Here is a 25093-nt window from a genome sequence, read left to right on the forward strand (position 1 = left end):
CCTCCTTGCAGTTTGGGGCCCTGTGACTCATTTTTGGCCAATGGAGTGTGGGCTGGAGGTTATACAAGCCATTTCTGGGTCTGCCATGAAACATCCTGTGCATTCTTCCTGCTCTCTCTTCCTTGCCTTGAAGACTGTGGAGGCCATGAGTGGAGTTGGAGAAACAAGCATGAGTCATGTCATGGAGGATAGCTCTGGGGAATTGCATTTCGTGCATCAGAGTTAGTGGGAGCTAGAGATAAACCTCTGTTGAGTTAAGTCACTTAGAGCAGCCCTTCTTGAACTTTAATGTGCAAATAAATCACTCAAAGGTTTTGTTCAGGTGTAGATTGTGATTCAGTAAGGTCTGGGTTGGGTGTGAGATTCTGCATTTCTAACAAGCTAAAGCCGTTGGTTTGCTGATCACACATGAGTAGCAAAGACTTAAGAAAGGGGTAAATTAAATGACATATAGGGGTGTCTGGGTGGCTCAATTGGTTAAGCAACTGCCTTCGGCTCAGGTCATGATCCCAGGGTCCTGGGATCGAGCCCTGATTCAGGCTTCTTGCTCAGCAGGGAGTCTGCTTCTTCCCCTCCCTCTGCCTGTCGCTCCCCCTGCTTGTGCTCTCTCTCTCTGTCAAATAAAAATAAAATCTTTTAAAAAAAATAAATGACATATAGCCTACTGTAAGTACTCAGTAAAAGCACTTATCAAATGGGTATTATATCGTCCTGAAATAGCACTGAATATGACGAAAAGGAACTAGGGACTCTACATTAATCAAGTGTTAAATTATTCCTAAGTACATGTATACTCTTTCATGTATCATGGACTGTAGTTTAGTATTATATGTGCAGAAAGTACATGAAATCAGAACCTGAAGTTATTTTTATTTTTTATTTATTTTTTTAAGATTTTATTTATTTGAGAGAGAGAGAATGAGAGAGAGCACGAGAAGGGGGAGGGCCAGAGGGAGAAGCAGACTCCCCACTGAGCAGGGAGCCCGATGGGGGACTCGATTCTGGGACTCCGGGATCATGACCTGAGCCAAAGGCAGTCGCTTAACCAACTGAGCCACCCAGGCGCTCCTATTTTTATTTTTTAAATACTTTATTTATTCATTGAGAGAAAGCAGAGAGCACAAGTCGGGAGAGGGACAGAGGGAGAAGGAGAAGAGACTCCCCGCTGAGCAGGGAGCCTGATGCGGGACTTGATCCCAGCACCCGAGATCATGACCTGAGCTGAAGGCAGAAGCTTTACCAACTGAGCCACCCAGGCGCCACAGAATCTGGAGTTATTTTTAAGATCATTTTGAATACAAACCATGATTTGGCTGTTTGCAATTGTTGCATGCTCCTCTAGCTACTTTCCTGGAAAAGTAACCTCTTCCCATTATAATTAAATTTTTTTAAATACTTTTGTTTTGGAAATAATTTCAAATTTACAGAAAAGTTGCAAGAATAAGAATAGGACAAAAAAATCTGCATACCTTTTACCCAGATTAACATTTGACATCATTTACACACTCTCTCCTCCCTTCCTCCCTTAAGCCCCCATCTTTATCCACATATACACACTTTTTTCTTTCTGAATATGTAAGTTCCATATATCCTGGTCCTTTATCCTAAATACTTTAATATGTATTCCCAACAATTAGGAAAGTTATACATACCTCATTAAATTTATACATACTTCATAAAATTATACATACTTCCTTAAATTTAACATTACCATAATACTTTACTGTCTGTATTTCAGTTTTGTCAAGTGACCCAATAATGTTCTTCATAGCATTTTCCCTTTTATTTTTATTTATTTATTTTTAAAGATTTTATTTATTTACTTGAGAGAGAGAAAGAGAGAGAGAGAGCACACAAGAGGGGGGATCGGGAGAGGGAGAAGCAGACTCCCCGCTGAGCAGGGAGCCCGATGCGGGACTCGATCCCGGGACTCCAGGATCATGACCTGAGCCGAAGGCAGTCGCTTAACCAACTGAGCCACCCAGGCGCCCTCCCCCCTTTTAATACAGGATCCAATCTAGGGGTCAAGTATCGTATTTAATTGTCTTATGTTTGGCCTTCTTTAATCTGGAACATTCCACAACTTTTCTTTGTTATATAACACTGACTTTCCTTTTCCTTTCCTTTCTGTTTTAATAGAACTTTCTTAATTTTGGGTTTATCTAATGTTTCTTCATGGTTAGATTCAGGTTCTGTGTTCTCAGCTGTGATGTTACATGTGTTGATGTAACTTCAGTGTATCGCATTTGGAGGTTCACAGTGTTTAGCTGCCTTTCATGGGTGGTGATAATTGTGATCACCCGGTCAAGCTGTTGTCTTGTTTTCCCGCTGTTCACAGTCCCTCACCTCCCAACTAATAATCTGTGGGAAGACATTTTAAGACCATGGAAATATGTTGTTCGCTAAAATTTCCTCTAGATTTAGAATCCACGGATGGTTCTTGATTGAATCTTTGGTATGATAAATGCTGGTTTTCCAACTACAGCACTCCCCCCACACTTAGCAGTTAGCATTCAGCTTAGCATTCTACTGTAAGCAAGAGCCCATCCTTCTTCCTCATTATTTGTCTGTATTATCAGTATGGACTGATGAATTTCCATTTTTTTTCAGTGGTTTGTAATTAGTTGTGTACTTATTTTAGTGCTCAGATTATCGCAGAATTTTTTAGTAGGAAAACTTTCAAATTGGATCCTCTGTCCTGTAACTTTTTCTTTCTTTTTTTTTTTTTTAAAAGCATTTCCTTACTTTGTTGCATAATAGATGTTCTGGGCTCATCCTGTAATTAGCCTGTCCCAATCCTGGAATCAGTATTTCTCTGAGGATTCCTGGGCTCTTTTAGTGAGGAATAATATTAGACACCAAGATCTGTTGCTAGGTGTGCTCACTGTTGCTGTGGTGTCTTTGCTCTTCGACCTTTGTAGCAAAATAGGAAATATGCAGGTTCATGAAAATGTGCATACATATATACACATACATGATTTAGAAATCATGAGTTCACACCAACACTTCCAAGTCAGATTTGTCTCCTTAGGGTTCTTTCTTGCCTTTCCTTGTTCCATAATTGTATATTTTTTCTGCCTTGGTGGCACTCTTACTAACATCATCATCAACTTATTTACTCATTTGTTCAATTCTGTACATCATCTAAAATTGTTTAAGAATTGCTTCGTCTACATATTACCAAAAATGCCCCTATTAGTACAGAATAGTTTGCAATGTCCCCTTCCCTGCTACTCTGCTGAAGACTGAGAGTGTATAGGTAAATACTGTGCTCATTCTGTATTCTTTCTCTTTTTCCCTTTAGTGTATTTAGTGGTATTAATTCGCAGTACAATTGAGTTCATTTGTTTTACTTTGCTTTCAGTTTTAGATTTTCTTCCCCATTCTTACTGATTTAATTTTATGTTTGGAATATGTAGAACATTCACGTGCTTCCCAAACTTGAACTATAAAAAAGAGAAGTGTCAGCCCCTCCCATCTCCATACTGTTCCCCATGCGCCCTCCCCGCCCTTGCAGGTAGCCATGTTCATCATTTTCTGCTTTATCTTCTTTTTTATTGGTAAAAATAAGCACATGTATGTGTTTTCTTATTTTCCGTTGATATACAAAAGGTAGCATACTGTATCTGCTCTTGTACTTGTTTTCTTCACTTAAAATATCTAGTGGAAATCACTCCGTATCGTATTTGTAGTCTTTTTCTTTTTTATATCTCTATAATACTCTGTTTTGTGTATGTGCCATAGTTTCTAATTTCCTCTGCTTGGCCATTTATGTAATTTCTAGTATTTTGCAATTGTGAATAATGCTGTAATGAATAATCACCTTGCACTTACGTATTTTTGTTTTATTGCAGGTGTATATTCATGTAAATTCCTGGAAGTGGGAGTGCTAAGTCAAAGTGTCAGTAACTATGTGGGGTACATCTCTACTAGCAATGTGTAAGAGTGCTTGTTTCCCTCAGCTTTGTAGACTGAGTGTATGGTTAAGTCTTTGAATTTTTACCAGTCTGATGGGCAAGAAGTGGTATCTCAGTATAGTTTCTTTCTTTCTTTCTTTTTTTAAAAGATTTTATTTATTTATTTGACAGAGAAAGAGACAGCGAGAGAGGGAACACAAGCAAGGGGAGTGGGAGTGAGAGAAGCAGGTTTCTTGCGGAGCAGGGAACCCGATGTGGGGCTCGATCCCAGGACCCTGGGATCATGACCTGAGCCGAAGGCAAACGCCTAATGACTGAGCCACCCAGGCGCCCCTCAGTATAGTTTCAATTTGAATTTAAGTTGTATTATCAGTAAATTAAACATATTTTTTTAAAAACTTTATTTATTTATTTATTTAATTATTTATTTTTAAAAGACTTTATTTTTTTGAGAGAGTCAGCAAGCGAGAGAGAGCACGAGCAGCGGGGAGGAGCAGAGGGAGAAGAAGCAGACTCCCTACTGAGCAGGGAGCCCGACATGGGGCTCGATCCTGGGACTCTGGGATCATGACCTGAGCCGAAGGCAGATGCTTAACTGACTGAGCCACCCAGGCACCCCTATTTTATTTTTTAAAAGATTTTATTTATTTCAGAGAGAGAGAACACAAGCATGAGTAAGGGGAGGGGTAGAAGGAGAAGCAGACTCCCTGCCCAGCAAGGATCCTGATGTGCGCTTGATTCCAGGATCATGACCCGAGTCGAAGGCAGACACTTAACTGACTGAGCCACCCAGGCGCCCCGGTATGGATCTAATTTTATCATTTTCTAAATGGCTATTAGTCCTGTCACCGTTTATTAAAAAGATTAGAGCAAATCACTGAGACAAAATCAGTGTTTGTATTATAGATCATATACTAATTGGCTCTAACTCTGGGCTTTCTACTCTGTTTCATTGGTCTGTATACTCATATACTTGAATCACACTGTTTTACTCATAGAGAATTACAGAGAATTTAATATCTAAGAATACTCATGTCATCTTCAGATAATGTAATCTTGTTTCTTTTTCAATTTGTATGCCTCTCATTGTTCTTTCCAGGCTAATATACTCTGAGTAATGCCTCCAGAACAATGGTAAATAGTAGTGGAGGTAGTTGGCATTCTTGTATTGTTCCTGGTCTCCCTGGGGCTTACTTACTACGTAAGGTTCTGGATTTAGGTCTGAGGGACATATATTTTATCATGTTAAGGAAGTGTATCCATCCGTTTCTATTTTCTCAGGAGTTTTTAATTAAGAATAGGTGTTGAATTCTGCCAAAGGTATTTTCATCATCTGTGGAGAGTCATGATTTTTTTTGTCCTAGACTTATTAATGTCCCACTATAAATTTACTTAAGAGAGACTAGAGAACCAACTTGTATGTAAGTCTTCTTATATTTCAGGTTTGCTTGCTTAGGTAAAGAGCATCATTAAAATAAAACTGTGTTTCTGGTTAAGCGACTGCCTTCGGCTCAGGTCATGATCCTGGAGTCCCTGGATCGAGTCCCGCATAGGGCTACCTGCTTGGTAGGGAGTCTGCTGCTCTCTCTGACCCTCCCCCCTCTCATGTGCTCTCTCTCTGTCTCTCTCTCTCAAATAAATAAATAAAATCTTTAAAAAAAAAACTGTGTTTCAGTGAGAAATTTTAATCAGTGGGGTGTTTATGCAAATTATTTCCCCAACCCCAGTCTTGTCTAAAATTTTTTAACAGTTTAACCAAATAAAGGTGAAGTTTTAAATTTAAGATGTTAATAGAATCATGGGGTAGAATGTTTGAGTTGGACTGTATCTCAGAAACAGTCTAATCTGTAACTTTTGCATAACGAGTTTATTTTTTTAAAAGGCATATAGACAGTAAACAAAGTAAACAATCAGATCTTCACTTCTACCCAGTATTATCTGTCCTAGAACTGTTCCATTAAGTTCTAGTCTCTAAACATCTTAAATTTCAATAATCGTCCTCTTCATCAGAGTCCATGGCTTTTCTTCTGTTGAATTTAACTGTGGTTTTCTTTTGTTTGTTGGCTTACTTTTTCAAGGATTTCTGTTAAACCTTGTTCTGATACCTTCCCACTTAGTTGTCCATATCTTGCCATCTGTATGAGGTAATTCTCTACTGCTTTAGTTTGTTTGGACTTTACAAGTGCTAAGTTACTTAAACGGGCCCAGACTGACTGATCCAGGACTTGGGCTAAGATACTGTTTCTCATTTCTGCTTCCCTGTGCTTTGCTTCCTGTTGTGCTGCATCACCAGGATCCCCATGCTTCGCCTGCAGTTCGGCCGGCCTCTGCTTCCTCAGAGCCTCCAGCTCCTCCTCAGCCATGGTGCAGCAGTCCGGGGTCGAGACAAATCTGTAACTTTTGGACAAGAATAATCAATGGATGCTAAAATGAGTGGGCAAAAGTATGATCAGAAATAGGTATTTACAGTGGTGCCTGGGCGGTTCAGTCAGTTAAGCATCAGCCTTGGGTCAAGTCACGATCCCAGGGTCCTGGGATCGAGCCCCGCATCGGGCTCCTTGCTCAGCTGGGAGTCTGCTTCTCCCTCTGCCCCTCCCCCTGCCTGAGCTTTCTCTCTCAAATAAGTAAATAAAATCTTAAAAAAAAAATAGATATTCACATAATTTTTAGTCTCCTTAGTAGATCCTTATTAAGTACAAGGGAAAAAATATAGTAACTTCACAGTAGATAAACTTGGCAGACATCACTTTAACCAGGTGAACAAAGGTAATAACTCTAATAATATGACATATTGACATGGTATACTTCCTCATACCCACTGAGCAGGACACAACATCCGTTCTCTGATGTATAATATCAAAAATGTAACCTGAATTTAATCATGAGGAAACATCAGAGGAAACCAAATTGAGGGACAGTATACAGTAACTAGGCAGTACTCTGCAATTGAATCCAGGTGGTGAATGACAGAGAGATTGAAGAACCTCTTCCAGATTAAAGGACACCAAGGAAGCATGAAAACTAAAGCATGCAAAGTATGTTCGTGGATTAAAAATTGGACATTAGTGGGACAATTGATGAAATTTGAATGAAGTCTATAGATTAGTTAATAATATTGAATCACTGTTAATTTGTTTTGCAATTAATACATTTATTAGATATGTTAAAGACTATACACTTATCAGATACTACATTTTTTTTTTTAAAGATTTTATTTATTTATTTGTCAGAGAGAGCACAAGCAGGGGGTAGCGGCAGGCAGAGGGAGAAGCAGGCTCCCTGCTGAACAAGGAGCCCGATGTGGGACTCAATCCCAGGACCCTGGGATCATGACCTGAGCCGAAGGCAGATGCTTAACCCACTGAGCCACCCAGGCGTCCTGAGATTACGTATTTTTGAGTAATCAAGAACTGTTACAAAAATGTACCTTATATTAGATGGTAAAGGAAGTTTAAACAAATCTTAAGTAATAGCAGCTTTGTTCTCTGATTGCAATGCAATAAAATTAGAAATTATTAGATTCAATGCTAGTTTTTTGATTTTGACAATTGTTCTTTGATTATGTAAGATGTAAGCATCATATGATATCCTTGTGAAGGACAAATGGAATTCTTTACTATTTCTTGCAATTTTTGTTATCAATCTGAAATTATTTCAAAATGAGAAGTTAAAAACAATTAAAAGTTTTATCTTTTTGCGGTAGATAATGGGTGAAATGACAGACTGAGGTTTGCTTTAAAGTAATGTAGTTGGGAGGTATTGGTGAGGGTATAGTTTGTATAAGATTAGCCATGTGTTGATAATTTTTGAAGCTGGTTGATGAATGTGTGGGGTTCCATTATACTATTCTCTACTTTTGGGAATGTTTCAAACTCTCTATGACAAAAGTAAAAGGGAAGAAAAGATGAACTGTCCTCAAGTGTCTGGTCATTCTTGATTAGTCATATTGAAGAATGAGGCACTAAAAAGTTTTAGGTTGAAAAATAACAACTCTGGGTGTTTGTGCAGATTCTTGCCCAGTGGGTGTCTATATATTTGGTCATCTGGTGTCTTCCAACTGTCAGGGTTATTCTCTTGGACTGGTCAGTTTTTCTACAAAGGGCTTATATCTATTTGGGGTTGGATCAGAGAAGCAGAATCACTGAATGACAAAGGATAAGGATTATAGAGGTTAGACCTTACATAATTTGGGAATTGGTAAAGTTGCTGTTGTCTCTGAATTGTGTGGGTCCTGAAATCAGTGGAGCTGGCAGAAGGAGAAGCTGGATGTCATATCGGGGGGAAGCAAAAACACATTGGAATCCAACTGGAACTAATGAGGACAACTTGAAACCTGTGTCTGTCACTGCCTTCCCCTGAATGACACCAGTGACCTGCAGAAATTGCTAATGCTCTTTGCCACAGAACTGTTCATGTACTGGGCCCCACAACTTGGAGAAGGTTCAGGAAGAGATACCATGGGAGATGGAGGAGCAGAGGGCCTGGCTGCTAGCCCAGGCCAACAAGGCAAACCATTAGGTGGTGACCGTGTACACAGGCTGCAGCAGTACCTGTACCCTATGCAAGCCCTGCACACCCTACAGAAGAGGATGATGATGGTTGCTTCACTTCTGCCTTCCAAATCGCACACATCTTTTTTGGCTAACCTTAATCCAGAGTCCTCCAGAGAGGAAATTTTGGGAATTGTAGTTCCAGCTTGCTGTGTCAGTAGACTACGGAAGCCACTGCAGTTCATCCCTTGTCACACATGCGTGCCTCTTTAACCTTCCTTAACCATTCTTGGCATCAATAGCAAGTTCATTCACCTAACTATCCTGTGCACAACTGAAAGCACACGGTCATTCTCCAAGATCCATCTGTCTACGTTAGCCAAATCAAGTTAAATGAGGATGTGGGAGGAAATCACCACCTTTGCATCTTTCACGTCATTGATGGTGGCAGGAAGTCCTCCAGAAATGCAGTATTGGTTTTGGTTTACTGTTTAGGTAGGTAATGGCAGTTCTAGTGGCTTCCACATGCACTTTTATACCAGGCTAGTCATTACTGTATGGGTAGGGGATTAGAGGGGATTCTTTTTTTTATTTATTTTATTTTTAAAGATTTTATTTATTTTAGAGAGAGAGAATCTCAAGCAGACTCCATGCTGAGCACTGAGCCCAAAGCAGGGCTCGATCCCATGACACAGATCATGACCTGAGCCGATATCAAGAGTTGGATGCCCAACCACCCAGGCGCCCCAAGAGAGGGGATTCTGTCAGTTGTTAAGGATGTCTGTTCCAACTGTGTGTTCCAGCAGAATTAACTGCACGGTGGATTTGGGACCTATTGGACCCACTTTGAGATAAATCTGAGCCAAATCTGCATTGATCCTCTGATTTCCATAAGCTGCTATTACTGAAAGTTTGGACCAAAATGGTATTTTGAGTCTTCAGGAATTCACTCTAGTTCAGAGCCAGTATCTAGTAATCCTTCCAAGGGCTGCTTATGTCCTCTTCCCCAGAACAAAGTCATCCTTAATAAATGGCTGTTGATCTCTTTAGGGAAGCCTAGGTGGAAAATTTATAGTATCCATATTTGGCTCTGTGGTAGAATTCTTCTTAAGGGAATGCCCTTCATTCCAGAGACTCTGGGTCTATGAAATGGCTCCAATCTAGGAATTGGTAGAGGGGCCACAACTTTACTTTTTTGGTGATTTAAATCATACTTCGAGTTTTTCCACTTAAACTAATCAAGACTTTTTTTTTTTTTTTAAAGATTTTATTTATTTATTTGACAGAGAGAGACACAGCGAGAGAGGGAACACAAGCAGGGGGAGTGGGAGAGGGAGAAGCAGGCTTCCCGCTGAGCAGGGAGCCCGATGCGGGGCTCGATCCCAGGACCCTCGGATCATGACCTGAGCCGAAGGCAGACGCTCAACGACTGAGCCACCCAGGCGCCCCTAAACTAATCAAGACTTTAATAGATTGCCCATCTGTTTCAGTTCTAGGGGCACTGATTTCTTTCTTTTTTTTTTCTGAAAGATTTTATTTATTTATTTGAGAGAGAGAGAATGAGAGAAAGAGAGCAAGGGGGGGAGGGTCAGAGGGAGAAGCAGACTCCCCGCCGAGCAGGGAGCCTGATGTGGGACTCAATCCTGGGACTCCAGGATCATGACTTGAGCGGAAGGCAGTCGCTTAACGAACTGAGCCACCCAGGCGCCCTGGGGCACTGATTTCTTAGCCAATGTCAGAGATCTCTGCAGTTCAAACCTTTCTGGTTACTGTTTTGGCTGCCATTATGGTATTCATTCCCACCTTGTCTTTGGTGATTAAGTGCTGCCACTTGGTCCCTGCCACCACAGGATCCGATCATCTCCTGCTCAACTTAGGGAGTCAGTTTGATGGCAGGAGTTACCACTTTTATTCCTGGCCTATGAAGGCTAGCCATCCCAGAGCTCTTAAAGGAGGCCAGAGTTCCTCTCATGAATATATTTCTCTTAGCTTGGTGAATGGAATGTTTTCTGGATCCTCCCAGGGACATGGTTAAGGGTAAGCAGGTCTAACATATTAAACCCACTCAGCATTCTGATATCCTTAAGCTATCAGGAAGACCTCAGTACCCAAAGAAGTTCAGATGTTTCACCTTCATTTAGTGTAGGTCACCTTTAGGTCCAGCTTTCAATAAACCAACCAAGCAAACTGTTAGGCGTTCCTAGCTGCTTGAGCCAACCTGTTGAATCCACAGTTTCTGCTTAGCACACCCATAGCAATAAATTCAGCCTAATTCAGCATTATCTTCCATCTGAATCCAACACTCCAACACTCTTAGGATCCTTTCCCGTATGTGTTCCTCAAGTTTTTGTTGATATAAATTGGCAAAATCTCGCAATTCTTTTGGTGTGTAATGAATCTCCTAATGGGTTGCACTTTTTTTTTTTCAAAGATTTTATTCATCTGTCTGAGAGCATGCAGAAGCAGGGGTGGGGGCAGAGGGAGAGGGAGAAGCAGGTGTGGGGCTCAATCCCAGGACTCTGAAATCATGACCTGAGCTAAAGGCAGATGCTCAACCGACTGAGCCACCCAGGTGCCTGCACTTTTTTTTTTTTTTTAAGATTTATTTTAGAGAGCGCATGCACAAGCAGTGGGGAGGGGCAGAGGGAGAGGGAAGAATTTTAAGCAGACTCCCTGCTGAGGGTAGATCCTGGCTCGGGACTTGATCTCACAACCCTGAAATCATGACCTGAGCTGAAATCGAGTTGGATGTGTAACTGTGCCACCCTGGTGCCCCAATGGGTCGTAGTTTTCTGCTTTATTCTTTGGGGACTGCTGGGACTTGAGTCTGGTCATAGATCTAAAGCACTGAGAGATGGTGAAGGTAATTCCACAGCAGGTCCTTCACAGGGCACTTACCATGGGGGGAGACCATTGCAGGTTCTTTAGGCAAAGGGAGACCACCCTCTTCAGAGTGTTTTTACTGGTAGAGGAAATTCAACAGAATTTAGGAGTTCAAGGCATCAAATTTCATGGGTTTGCATCCCAAATTTAGGGTCCCATTCCTTACCAATCAGTTTCCTAACTTAAGAGTTAAAATGTGAGTTTGGAAATTCAGTTTACATTATCCTCTGTTCTTGGTACACCAAGTGTGGTCTGGGGATCAGCAGCATCATTATCAATGGGAGCTTGTTAGCCTTGCAGAATTTTGTGCTGCAGCACAAACTTATGGAATCAACATACATTTGCTGCTTATAATTTCAGGATATTTGGGGGTGCCTAGGTGGCTCAGTCGGTTAGGCAACTGCCCTCGGCTCAGGTCATGATCCCAGGGTCCTGGGATTGAGCCCCACGTCAGGCTCCCTGCTCAGTGGAGAGTCTGCTTCTCCCTCTCCCTCTGCCTGCCTCTCTGCCTACCTGTGCTCTTTCTCTATCTCTCTGTCAAATAAATAAATAAGGTCTTTAAAAAAAAATAAAAATAGGGGCGCCTGGGTGGCTCAGTTGGTTAAGCGACTGCCTTCGGCTCAGGTCATGATCCTGGAGTCCCGGGATCGAGTCCCACATCGGGCTCCCTGCTCGGCAGGGAGTCTGCTTCTCCCTCTGACCCTCCCCCCTCTCATGCTCTCTCTATCTCATTCTCTCTCAAATGAATAAATAAAATCTTTAAAAAAAAAAATAAAATAAAAAATAAAAATAATAATTTCAGGATATTTGTGTAACTTGTGTATTTACGTTAAATAGATGAATGGATTTCTGTAAGTATTACAGTTCTCAGCAGTCCAGGTATTTGATAAATATTTCCTTTGAATTTTTTTTGGATGTTGTGATTTGGTTTTATATTTAATTCTGTAAATACTACATCTAAAATTTTTGTCGATTAAGTTTTAGATGATTTCCCCTTTCCATCTGGGGGCTCCCCATTTAGACTCTAAATTAGATGTGATGCTCCCTCTGGTGGACAATGGGGTTAAAAGCACACAGACATTTTTCAGTATAGTGTCTTTGTTTTCAGCTCTTGAAACTCAGTATCCCTCAGTGATCATCTTCATGAACGTCCTTTCCAAACTGTTCTCAACTTCTGACATTTACCATAGCTTTTGTTTTGAATTTGAACCAGAAAATCAAAATTTTGTCATAAATATCTATATAAAACTCATCATAATGAAAGAACAACTGGGCAAATTGATGTGGTAACAGTGCCTTAATAATGACTGTTATTCACGTTAAAAGCAAAAACTCATGTTTGAAACTAGTAGTCAATTGAATTTGTGACGATTTGGGGGAGAATTGTGCCTATTGATCTATATTTACAATGGGATTTATTACTACAAAATATTTTATACAGGGAACCCCCCTTAAATTTTGTTGTAATAGGGGTGCCTGGGTGGCTCAGTCGTTAAGCGTCTGCCTTCGGCTCAGGTCATGATCCCAGGGTCCTGGGATTGAGCCCCGCATCGGGCTCCTTGCTCTGCGGGAAGCCTGCTTCTCCCTCTCCCACTCCCCCTGCTTGTGTTCCTGCTCTCGCTATCTCTCTGTCAAATAAATAAAATATTAAAAAAAAATTTTGTTGTAATAATTACTTGTTAGGATAAAAATAATAAATGTGATTGTGTGGAATAACCTTGTCTATTCTGTCTTGGTCTAATCTTAGAACTCAAATGGTTGCTTTCGCCACAACTAGCTATATTTCTGAACAGTTCCTGAAAAGGCACATAACCCATGTGATAAACATCTTAGACAGTTTATTTTAAAAGTAAAAATTGGGGGACACCTGGGTGGCTTAGTTGGTGTCATTGGAGTCTTGATTTCAGCTCAGGTCTTGTGAGTTCGAGCCCTGCTTTGGGCCCTGTGCTGGGCGTGGAACCTACATTTAAAGTCGACAAAGTCATTATTGTTTAAATACAGTAAAATAAAAAAGTATCCTTTTTAAAAGTTAACTTGTTGCCATTTTATTTTACACATGACCTATTCATGTTTAATTTTGAGCATTTAAGGGTATTTATAGTTCTAGGTTAATATTGATTTTTTTAAAAGATTTTATCTATTTATTTGACAGAGAGAGAGAGAGCACAAGCAGGGGGATCAGCAGGCAGGGGGAGAGGGAGAAGCAGGCTCCCCGCTGAGCAGGGAGCCTGATGCAGACCTAGATCCCAGGACCCTGGGATCATGACCTGAGCTGAAGGCAGACCCGACTGAGCCACCCAGGCCCCCCCTGACTTTTTTATTCATTACTTTGGTTGAGAATCATAATGTTAGGAAGTACCCTGTTTTTTATTGTTTTGGTTTTGTTGTTAAGTCTTTGAGGCAAAAATAACCAAATAAGGGGGAAAAGTTAGTTTGATCAATAGATATAACTTCATAAAAGTCAAAAATATCTGTATGTCAAAGAACTGACTTATAATGGAGAAGCCAAGAAACTGAGGAAAATATTCGCAACATAAAAAGGCACATATCCTTAATACATAGAAATCATTTATAACTTGAAAGAAAACAGCTTACTTACGAAGGACTCCCTGCTTTCTGGGACTTTTTTCCTTTCTTTGTATAGTTCTGATCTTTAGGTTTTTAGAACATGGGAGAGATTCTCTTCTGATTCATTGGTTCTCAGTGTTGGCTACACATTGGAAGCACCTGGGGAGCATTAAAAAATACTGGTGCAGGGGCGCCTGGGTGGCTCAGTCGTTAAGCGTCTGCCTTCGGCTCAGGTCATGATCTCAGGTTCTGGGATCAAGCCCCACATCGGGCTCCCTGCTCCTTGGGAAGCCTGCTTCTTCCTCTCCTACTCCCCCTGCTTGTGTTCCCTCTCTTGCTATGTCTCTCTCTGTCAAATAAAAAAAAAAAAAAAAAAAAAAAAATACTGGTGCATGGTTCCCACCCAGAGATCTGATTTAATTGGTTCAGAGTATGCTTGAATGTGGAAATTTTAAAAGCTCCCTAGGTTATTCTAATGTGCAGTCTGGTTTGACAATGATTATCTTTCTTTTTCATCCTAATTGACCCCCTCCTTTGCAACTTTATATTCAAGGGCTAAGGTGAACTTGCTACAGCTGGGTTCATTCAGGCTACAAATGATATCCGTAAATAGTTCTGTATGTTGAATTTCAAACTGGACATTCACATTAGCATGTTCTGTACATATTTAAATGACTGTCACATATAGGGCAGGCACATATTAAATCAAATTTTTAATTGGAATGGTTGTGATGTTTCTCACAAATTTGATGAGTATCAAAATTTAATTCTTTTTTAAATTTTTTTATTTTATTATGTTAATAACCATACATTACATCATTAGTTTTTTTATTATTATGTTAATCACCATACATTACATCATAGTTTTTGATGTAGGGTTCCATGATTCATTGTTTGTGTATAACACCCAGTGCTCCATGCAGAACGTGCCCTCTTTAATACCCAACATCAGGCTAACCCATCCCCCCCCAGAACCCTCAGTTTGTTTCTCAGAGTCCATAGTCCCACATGGTTCATCTCCCCCTCCAATTTCCACCCCTTCATTTTTCCCTTCCTACTATCTTTTTTTTAACATATAAATATTATTATTTGTTTCAGAGGTACAGGTCTGTGATTCAACAGTCTTAACAATTCACAGCGCTCACCATAGCACATAACCTCCCCAGTGTCTATCACCCAGCCACCCCATCCCTCCCAGCCCCCGACTCCAGCAACCCTCAGTTTGTTTCCTGAGATTAAGAATAACTCATATCAGTGAGGCATATGATACATGTCTTTCTCTGACTGGCTTATTTAGCTCAGCATAATACCCTCCAGTTCCATCCACGTCGTTGCAAATGGCAAGATCTCATTCCTTTTGATGGATGCATAATATTCCATTGTATATATATACCACGTCTTCTTTATCCATTCATCTGTGGATGGACATCTTGGCTCTTTCCACAGTTTGGCTATTGTGGACATTGCTGCTATAAACATCGGGGTGCACGTACCCCTTTGGATCCCTACATTTGTATCTTTGGGGTAAATACCCAGTAGTGCAATTGCTGGATCGTATGGTAGCTCTATTTTCAATTTTTTGAGCAACCTCCATACTGTTTTCCAGAGTGGCTGCGCCAGCTTGCATTCCCACCAGCAGTGTAGGAGGGTTCCCCTTTCTCTGCATCCCCGCCAACATCTGTCGTTTCCTGACTTGTTAATTTTAGCCATTCTGACTGGTGTGAGGTATCTCATTGAGGTTTGGATTTGGATTTCCCTGATGCTGAGTGATGTTGAGCACTTTTTCATGTGTCTGTTGGCCATTTGGATGTCTTCTTTGCAGAAATGTCTGTTCATGTCTTCTGCCCATTTCTTGATTGGATTATTCTTTGGGTGTTGAGTTTGATAAGTTCTTTATAGATTTTGGATACTAGCCCTTTATCCGATATGTCATTTGCAAATATTTTCTCCCATTCTGTCGGTTGTCTTTTGGTTTTGTTGATTGTTTCCTTTGCTGTGCAAAAGCTTTTTATCTTGATGAAGTCCCAACAGTTCATTTTTGCCCTTGCTTCCCTTGCCTTTGGTGATGTTTCTAGGAAGAAGTTGCAGCTGAGGTCGAAGACGTTGCTGCCTGTGTTCTCCTTTAGGATTTTGATGAACTCCTGTCTCACATTTAGGTCTTTCAACCATTTTGAGTCTATTTTTGTGTGTGGTGTAAGGAAATGATCCAGTTTCATTCTTCTGGATGTGGCTGTCCAATTTTACCAACACCATTTGTTGAAGAGACTTTTTTCCATTGGACATTCTTTCCTGCTTTGTTGAAAATTAGTTGACCATAGAGTTGTGGGTCCATTTCTGGGCTCTCTATTCTGTTCCATTGATCTATGTGTCTGTTTTTGTGCCAGTACCATACTGTCTTGATGATGACAGCTTTGTAATAGAGCTGGAAGTCCGGAATTGTGATGCCGCCAGCTTTGCTTTTCTTTTTCAACATTCCTCTGGCTATTCGGGGTCTTTTCTGGTTCCATACAGATTTTAGGATTATTTGTTCCATTTCTTTGAAAAAAGTGGATGGTATTTTGATGGGGATTGCATTGAATGTGTAGGTTGCTCTAGGTAACCTTGACATCTTCACAATATTTGTTCTTCCAATCTATGAGCATGGAACGTTTTCCATTTCTTTGTCTTCCTCAATTTCTTTCATGAGTATTTTATAGTTTTCTGCGTACAGATTCTTTGCGTCTTTGGTTAGATTTATTCCTAGGTATCTTATGGTTTTGGGTGCAATTGTAAATGGGATCGACTCTTTAGTTTCTCTTTCTTCTGTCTTGTTGTTGGTGTATAGGAATGCCACTGATTTCTGTGCATTGATTTTATGTCCTGCCACTTTACTGAATTCCTGTATGAGTTCTAGCAGTTTTGGGGTGGAGTCTTTGGGGTTTTCCACATAAAGTATATCATCTCGCAGAGTGAGAGTTTGACTTCTTCTTTGCTGATTTGGATGCCTTTTATTTATTTTTGTTGTCTGATTGCTGTGCCTAGGACTTCTAGTACTATGTTGAATAGCAGTGGTGATAGTGGACATCCCTGTGGTGTTCCTGACCTTAGGAGGAGCGCTCTCAGTTTTTCCCCATTGAGAATGATATTCGCTGTGGGTTTTTCATAGATGGCTTTTATGATGTTGAGGTATGTACCCTCTATCCCTATACTCTGAAGAGTTTTGATCAAGAAAGGATGCTGTACTTTGTCAAATGTTTTTCCTGCATCTATTGAGAGGATCTTACCGGTCTTGTTCTTTCTTTTATTAATGTATTGTATCACGTTGATTGATTTGCGGATGTTGAACCAACCTTGCAGCCCAGGAATAAATCCCACTTGGTCATGGTGAATAATCCTTTTAATGTACTGTTGGATCCTATTGGCTAGTATTTTGGTGAGAATTTTTGCATCCATGTTCATCAGGGATATTGGTCTGTAATTCTCCTTTTTGATGGGTCTTTGTCTGGTTTTGGGATCAAGGTAATGGTGGCCTCATAAAACGAGTTTGGAAGTTTTCCTTCCATTTCTATTTTTTGGAACAGTTTCAGAAGAATAGGTATTAATTCTTCTTTAAATGTTTGGTTAGAATTCCCCTGGGAAGCCATCTGGCCCTGGGCTCTTGTTTCTTGGGAGATTTTTGATTACTGCCTTTAATTTCCTTGGTGGTTATAGGTCTGTTCAGGTTTTCTGTTTCTTCCTGGTTCAGTTTTGGTAGTTTATACATCTCTAGGAATGCATCCATTTCTTCCAGATTATCGAATTTGCTGGCATATACTTGCTCATAATATGTTCCTATCATTGTTTGTATTTCTTTGGTGTTGGTTGTGATCTCTCCTCTTTCATTCATGATTTTATTTGGGACCTTTCTGTTTTGTTTTTGATAAGTCTGGCCAGGGGTTTATCAATCTTGTTAATTCTTTCAAAGAACCAGCTCCTAGTTTCGTTGATCTGTTCTGCTGTTCTTTTGGTTTCTATTTCATTGATTTCTGCTCTGATCTTTATTATTTCTCTTCTTCTGCTGGGTTTAGGCTTTATTTGCTGTTCTTTCTCCAGCTCCTTTAGGTGTAGGGTTAGGTTGTGTACTTTAGACCTTTCTTGTTTCTTGAGAAAGGCTTGTATTGCTATATACTTTCCTCTTAGGACTGCCTTTGCTGCATCCCAAAGATTTTGAACAGTTGTGTTTTCATTTTCATTTGTTTCCATGAATTTTTTGAATTCTTCTTTAATTTCCTGGTTGACCCATTCATTCTTTGGTAGGATGCACTTTAGCTTCCATGTATTTGAGTTCTTTCCGACTTCCCTCTTGTGATTGAGTTCTAGTTTCAAAGCCATATTATGGTCTGAAAATATGCAGGGAATGATCCCAATCTTTTGGTACTGGTGGAGACCTGATTTGTGACCTAGGGTGTGATCTATTCTGGAGAATGTTCCATGGGCACTAGAGAAGAATGTGTATTCTGTTGCTTTGGGATGGAATGTTCTGAATATATCTGTGAAGTCCATTTGGTCCATTGTGTCATTTATTTTTATTTAAAAAAAAATTTTTTTTTTTTTATTCACTTGAGACACAGAGATACAGAGAGAACATGAGCAGGGGGAGAAGCAGAGGGAGGGGGAGAAGCAGGCTCCCCGCTGCGCAGGGAGTCTGATGCCGGGCCCAATCCCAGGACCCTGGGATCATGACCTGAGCCAAAGGCAGACGCTTAATCATCTGAGCCACCCAGGCGCCCCCAGTGTGTCATTTAAAGTCTTTATTTCCTTATTGATCTCTTGCTTAGGTGATTTGTGCATTTCAGTGAGGGGGTTGTTAAAGTCCCCTACTATTATTGTATTGTTGTCGATGTGTTTCTTTGCTTTTGTTATTAATTGGCTTATATAATTGGCTGCTCCCATGTTAGGGGCATAGATATTTACAATTGTTAGATCTTCTTGTTGGATAGACCCTTTAAGTAGGATATAGTGTCCTTCCTTATCTCTTATTGTAGTCTTTGGTTTAAAATCTAATTTGTCTGATATAAGGATTGCCACCCCAGCTTTCTTTTGGGTCCATTAGCATGGCAAATGGTTTTCCACCCCCTCACTTTCAATCTAGAGGTGTCTTTGGGTCTAAAATGAGTCTCTTGCAGACAGCATATTAATAGGTCTTGTTTTTTTATCCAATCTGATAGCCTGTGTCTTTTGATTGGGGCATTTAGCCCATTTACATTCAGGATAACTATTGAAAGATACGAATTTAGTGCCACGGTATTGCCTGTAAGGTGACTGTTACTGTATATTGTCTGTGTTTCTTTCTGGTCTATGTTACTTTTAGGCTCTCTCTTTGCTTAGAGAACCCCTTTCAATATTTCTTGTAGGGCTAGTTTCATGTTTGCAAATTCTTTAAGTTTTTGTTTGTCCTGGAAGCTTTTTATCTCTCCTTCTATTTTTAATGACAGCCTAGCTGGATATAGTATTCTCGGCTGCATATTTTTCTCATTTAGTGCTCTGAATGTATCATGCCAGTCCTTTCTGGCCTGCCAGGTCTCTGTGGATAGGTCTGTTGCCAGTCTAATGTTTCTACCATTGTAGGTTACAGATCTCTTGTCCCGAGCTGCTTTCAGGATTTTCTCTTTGTCTCTGAGACTCATAAGTTTTACTATTAGATGTTGGGGTGTTGACCTATTTTTATTGATTTTGAGGGGGGTTCTTTGTGCCTCCTGGATTTTGATGCCTGTTTCCTTCCCCAAATTAGGGAAGTTGTCTGCTATAATTTGCTCCAATATACCTTCTGCCCCTCTCTCTCTTTCTTCTTCTTCTGGGATCCCAATTATTCTAATATTGTTTCATCTTATGGTATCACTTATCTCTCGAATTCTGCCCTTGTGATCCAGTAGTAGTTTATCTCTCTTTTTCTCACCTTCTTTATTTTCCATCATTTAGTCTTCTATATCACTGATTCTCTCTTCTGCCTCATTTATCCTAGCAGTTAGAGCCTCCATTTTGGATTGCACCTCATTAATAGCCTTTTTGATTTCGACTTGGTTAGATTTTAGTTCTTTTATTTCTCCAGAAGGGGTTTCTCTACTATCTTCCATGCTTTTTTCAAGCCCAGCTAGTATCTTTAAAATCATTCTGGACTCTAGTTCCGACATCTTACTAATGTCTGTATTGATTAGGTCCCTGGCAGTTGGTACTGCCTCTTGTTCTTTTTTTTGAGGTGATTTTTTCCATCTTGTCATTTTGTCCAGAGGAGAACGGATGAAGGAGAGAACAAAATGCTAACAGGGTAACAGTGACCTCAGAAAAATATACACTAGCAAATCAGAAGAGACCTGAAACCAGGGGAAAAGAAAGGGAAGGAACGAAAAAAGAAAATAAAAATAAAAAGATTAAAAAAAAAGTATATGATCAAATATGATCAGGCTGGTGAATAGATCAGTGCCACACACTAGATGTTGGGCATTTTTTTGTCTCTTAGAAGAAACTGCCTCCAAAATTTTAAAGAAAGAAAAGCTTATATATGTACAAAAATAAGGGTAAATACGATGAAGGGATGGAATATTACTGTAAGGATGAAAATTATAAAAGATTTTATAAAAGGAATTGATAAGTTGGTTGAAAAAAGAAAGAAGAGAAATTAAGAAAAAAAAAGGGAGAGAATATGATCAGGGAGGAGACTAGAACAAAGCCATACACTAGAGATTTAGGGTATGTTTTGGTCTGTTAGAAGAAACTGTATCCCAAAATTTTAAAGAGAGAACAACTTATATATATACCAAAAATAAGCTTAACTACTATGAAGGGATAGAATATGGCTCTAAAAATGAAAAATAAAAAAGATTTTTAAAAAAGGGATTGGTTGAAAAAGGGAAAAAGAAAAATTTAAAAAAAAAGAAAAATTAAAAAAAATTAACTTTGAAAGACTAAAGAATCAGGGCAAAAAAGCCTTGAATTCTATGTGCAGTATTCCCCTAGTGCTGGAGTTCAGCCGTTCTCATTGATGGGTAAACTTGGTCTTGGCTGGATGGTCCTGCTGATCTTCTGGGGGAGGGGCCTGTTGCGGTGGTTCTCAGATGTCTTTGCTGGGTCGGGCTAAGTAATCTGCTTGGGTTTGCTCTCGGGAGCTTTTGTTCCCTGAAAGCTTTCTATACAGCTTTGGAGGCCGAGAGTGAAAATGGCGGCCTCCCAGTCTCCGCCCCAGAGGAGCCGAGAACGCGAGGCCCCACTCCTCAGTGCGCCCCCAGAGAAAAGCAGTCGATCACTCCCGTCTCCCCAGTCTCTGGCCGCACTCCGTGCTCACCGGCCTGTGACCGCGCATTTATCTCTGGCACCCGACCCCGTGTGGAGTCTCCAAACTCAGCAGATCCCTGTGGTGCGCTCCCGCGCCGCTCCTCCCAGGGGAGGAAGGGGAGTCTCCCCGGATCTGCCGCTTGTTGGGTCCCTGCTGGAAGAGCAGTGGCCCGACTGTGCCACGGATCACGGTTTATGGCAGCCCGGAGCTGAGAGCCTGCGCCTGGGCTCCGTCTCTGCAGCCGGCTTCCCTGCTCCGATACCTGGGAGCTCTGCCACACTCAGGCACCCCCGGTCTTTCTGTGACCCCGAGGGTCCTGAGACCACACTGTCCCAGCAAGGGTTCCACCACCTGCTTAGACACTGGTTCGACGTCCTTCAGCAGAGCAGACTTCTAAAAGTTCCGATTTTGTGCCCTGCCGCTCTGTCACTTGCTGGTAGCGGCCGACGGAGGCCCCCTCCCCCGCCGTCTATCCTCCCAAATATCACCTCGGATTCACTTCTCCCACGTCCTAACTTCCAGAAAGTGGTCGCTTTTCTGTTCAGAGAGTTGCTGCTGTTCTTTTCTTCGATCTCCTGTTGAGTTCGTAGGTGTTCAGAATGGTTTGATCCCTATCGAGCTGAATTTCTGGGACCAGACAAAATCCAGGTCTCCTACTCCTCCGCCATCTTGCTCCTTACCAAAATTTAATTCTTACTAGCATTTTTCAGTTACTGTGTTTACCTTTTGTTAGGAAATAGGTGTTAATTAGAAAGATTTATGTTGTACAGGGATCAAGAATAGAATGCTTAGATATTTAAGTAATGGTTTCTCTGGGCAATTTAATTTCAATTTTTTTTTCTACTGAATAAGAGATACTTTGTTTAGGTGCTGAAAACGTAACCACCTTACAGAAGACTTAATGTCTATGAATAAGTTGGTTTTCACTTTTCGTGAAAATTTACTTGCAGAATTTTGAAAAATATCCAGGTTTCTGGGCCACATCTTTAAACTCTACAGGTGAGTCTGATGCATAGCCTGAGTTGAGAACCGTTGGGAAAGAAAAAAAACAGGATAAAGTGAAAATCATTGGCACAGGTAATGACCGTGGGACTAATGGGGACATGTATATAGATTATCTGGTAGACCATTTGACTGTATCAGAGTGTTGTTTGTGTTATAGGGAAGGTTATAAGAGATAAGGTTGGAATAGATTGTGGAATACAGAGGCCTTGACGACCAGGCTAAAGAATGTGAACCTCAGGGGCACCTGGGTGGTTCAGTTGGTTAAGCGTCTGTGTTCGGCTCAGGTCATGATCCCAGGGTCCTGGGATGGAGCCCTGCGTCGGGCTTCCTGCTCCACGGGGAGTCTGCTTCTGCCTCTGCACCCTCCCCCCCCGTGCTCTCTCTCTCAAATGAATAAAAATCTGTAAAAAGAATGTGAACTTTATTTTGTAGGTATTGATGAGCCCATAAAAATTTTGAGTAGCAGTACAAAGTGCATGGAATTCTGGGAGATTAGTGCAGCAGTATGATTTTGTGAACATGGTCGAGGAGAGATGTGGGAAGACTGAAGATGGGGATTCCAGTTAAGAGAGAATTTGCTTTATTCTGGGTGTGAAGCAGGGAAGGCCTGAGTTAGGAAGATGGCGGTAGCCCAAAAAGAAGATATGCCATTTGAGAGAAGAGTTGACCCAATTCACTGAGTGACTGATTATCAGGTGAGAAAGGAGTGAAGGATGAGTTTGGGGTTTTGAGCTCGAATTGTTGGAATAATGGTGATATTATGCTGTTTGAAGCCATTCTTGTGGGTGAGATCTCCAGGCACTGGTGAGGATCCAGCTTAAGGAAAGTCATGTCTCAGGACTGGGAGACAGAAAGCTTTTAATTAAGTTAATTTCCCCCCCTTTTTTGGCAGAGGTTTTACTGTTTAGGTGAGTAGGGTAAGTAATTTAATCTGTGGAGCCTCAATTTTACGTGTTTTGAAATGAGGGGACTGATTGGTTTCTGGCATCCTTTTTAAGCTTTTCTATAGTTCTTGAATCATTTCTATATTTCCTGCCTCCTCCTCCTCCTTTTTTGTAACAGTTTGAGATAAAATTCCTATATCATGCCATTCACCCATTCAAAGTGACACAAAGTATGTAAAATTTGCCATTTTATCCATTTTAAATGTATAATTCAGTGGGATTAAGTACATCAAAATGTCATGCAGCCATCAGCACAATTTTAGAACATTTTCATCACCGTCCAAAGAAACCACTCTGTACCTTAAGCCTATCTTCTACTCTAACGGAAAACTTTAGGATTAAACCCTTGAATTTAGGCTCTTTTTTTTTTCTTTTTTTTAAAGATTTTATTCATTTATTTGACAGAGACACAGCAAGAGAGGGAACACAAGCAAGGGGAGTAGGAGAGGGAGAAGCAGGCTTCCCGCAGAGCAGGGAGCCCGATGTGGGGCTCGATCCCAGGCCCCTGAGATCATGACCTGAACCGAAGGCAGACGCCTAATGATTGAGCCACCCAGACGCTCTTTACCACCTGCCTTGTAACCAGATGAGTTCACAGCCCTCTAGAAATCACTTCCAGTTCAAATCAGTCCTTGCCATCCTGACCACTAGATGGCAGTGTGGGAACACCACTGCAAAAGTGGTGGTGGGGGACTCCACCTCTATTTGTACACTATTGTACTATGTTGTCCATGTACCTCTATTTGTGGTAGTAGGTGTAGTTACGCAGGCACCCTCAGAGGACTGAAAGCCTTCCACTTGAAGATTTTGCTAATGCAGAATGTTGTCTTTACCAGTTGACCATGTTTGCCAGTCATGGAAAACCTATCTTAACATTCCCGTCTGGTTTCTGTTTCTCATTTGTTAAATACAGTGACTCTTAACATTTTCATTGTTCTCATAAGACCTGGGAATTCTACTCAGTCTTCAGGCCAGTTTTTTCGTTTTCGATTTATGCCCAATAGCTCCGTAGGTCTCTTTTCACTCTTCCCATTGCTTTTCCTTCTTCATCCCAGCCCTAAGCCTTGGGCATTCTCTAAGATAGTCATTCTCAGCTTTGGCTGCACTTTGGAAATACCTGAGGAGTTTTTTAAAATCCTGATGCCAGGATACACTCAAGAACTATTAAACCAGAATCTTTGTAGGTGGGACCCACACATCATTTTTTATTTTTATTTTATTTTATTTTATTTTATTTTTTTAAAGATTTTATTTATTTATGTATTTGAGAGAGAGAGAGAGAGAGAGAGAGAGAAACAGCATGAGAGGGGATAGGGTCAGAGGGAGAAGCAGGCTCCCTGCCGAGCTGGGAGCCCGATGTGGGACTCGATCCCAGGACTCTGGGATCATGACCTGAGCCGAAGGCAGTCGCTTAACCAACTGAGCCACCCAGGCGCCCCCACACATCATTTTTTAATCTCTAAATTACCTTCCAAATATTTTTCTGTCTTTATCTTTTATTTTTTTATTTTTTATAAAGAATTTTTTTTTAAATTCATTTGACAGAGGGATAAATTTATCTCTCCTGAGAGAGACACAGTGAGAGAGGGAACACAAGCAGGGGGAGTGGGAGAGAGAAGCAGGCTCTCCGCCGAGCAGGGAGCCCAATGCAGGGCTCGATCCCAGGACCCTGGGATCATGACCTGAGCCGAAGGCAGACACTTAATGACTGAACCACCCAGGTGCCCCTATTTTTTATTTTTTAAAGAATTTTTATTTATTTATTTGACAGAAAGAGAGAGAGCACAAGCAGGTGGAGTAGCAGGTAGAGGGAGAGGGAGAAGCAGGCTCCCTGCTGAGCAAGAAGCCAGATGTGAGGCTGGATCCCAGGACCCTGGGATCATGACGAAGGCAGTCGCTTAACCAACCGAGCCACCCAGACGCCTCTAATTTTTAATAATGGCTTTTCTTTTCTCTGTATCTTTGACACAAGATGAACTCTCTGATCTACTGTTATTT

The 25093-nt window shown here is 40.9% G+C and overlaps 1 protein-coding gene and 1 pseudogene across 3 annotated transcripts in view; one reads left to right on the top strand and one right to left on the bottom strand.

Moving 5' to 3' along the window:
- The window catches only part of SMYD3 (SET and MYND domain containing 3), a 680781-nt gene that overhangs the window by 10103 nt on the left and 645585 nt on the right, over positions 1 to 25093 (top strand). The window lies entirely within an intron of this gene.
- Positions 5770 to 6296, bottom strand: LOC118547475 (programmed cell death protein 5 pseudogene; annotated as a pseudogene).

Source organism: Halichoerus grypus, chromosome 7 (genome assembly GCF_964656455.1).
Source record: "Halichoerus grypus chromosome 7, mHalGry1.hap1.1, whole genome shotgun sequence".
Taxonomy (NCBI): domain Eukaryota; kingdom Metazoa; phylum Chordata; class Mammalia; order Carnivora; family Phocidae; genus Halichoerus; species Halichoerus grypus.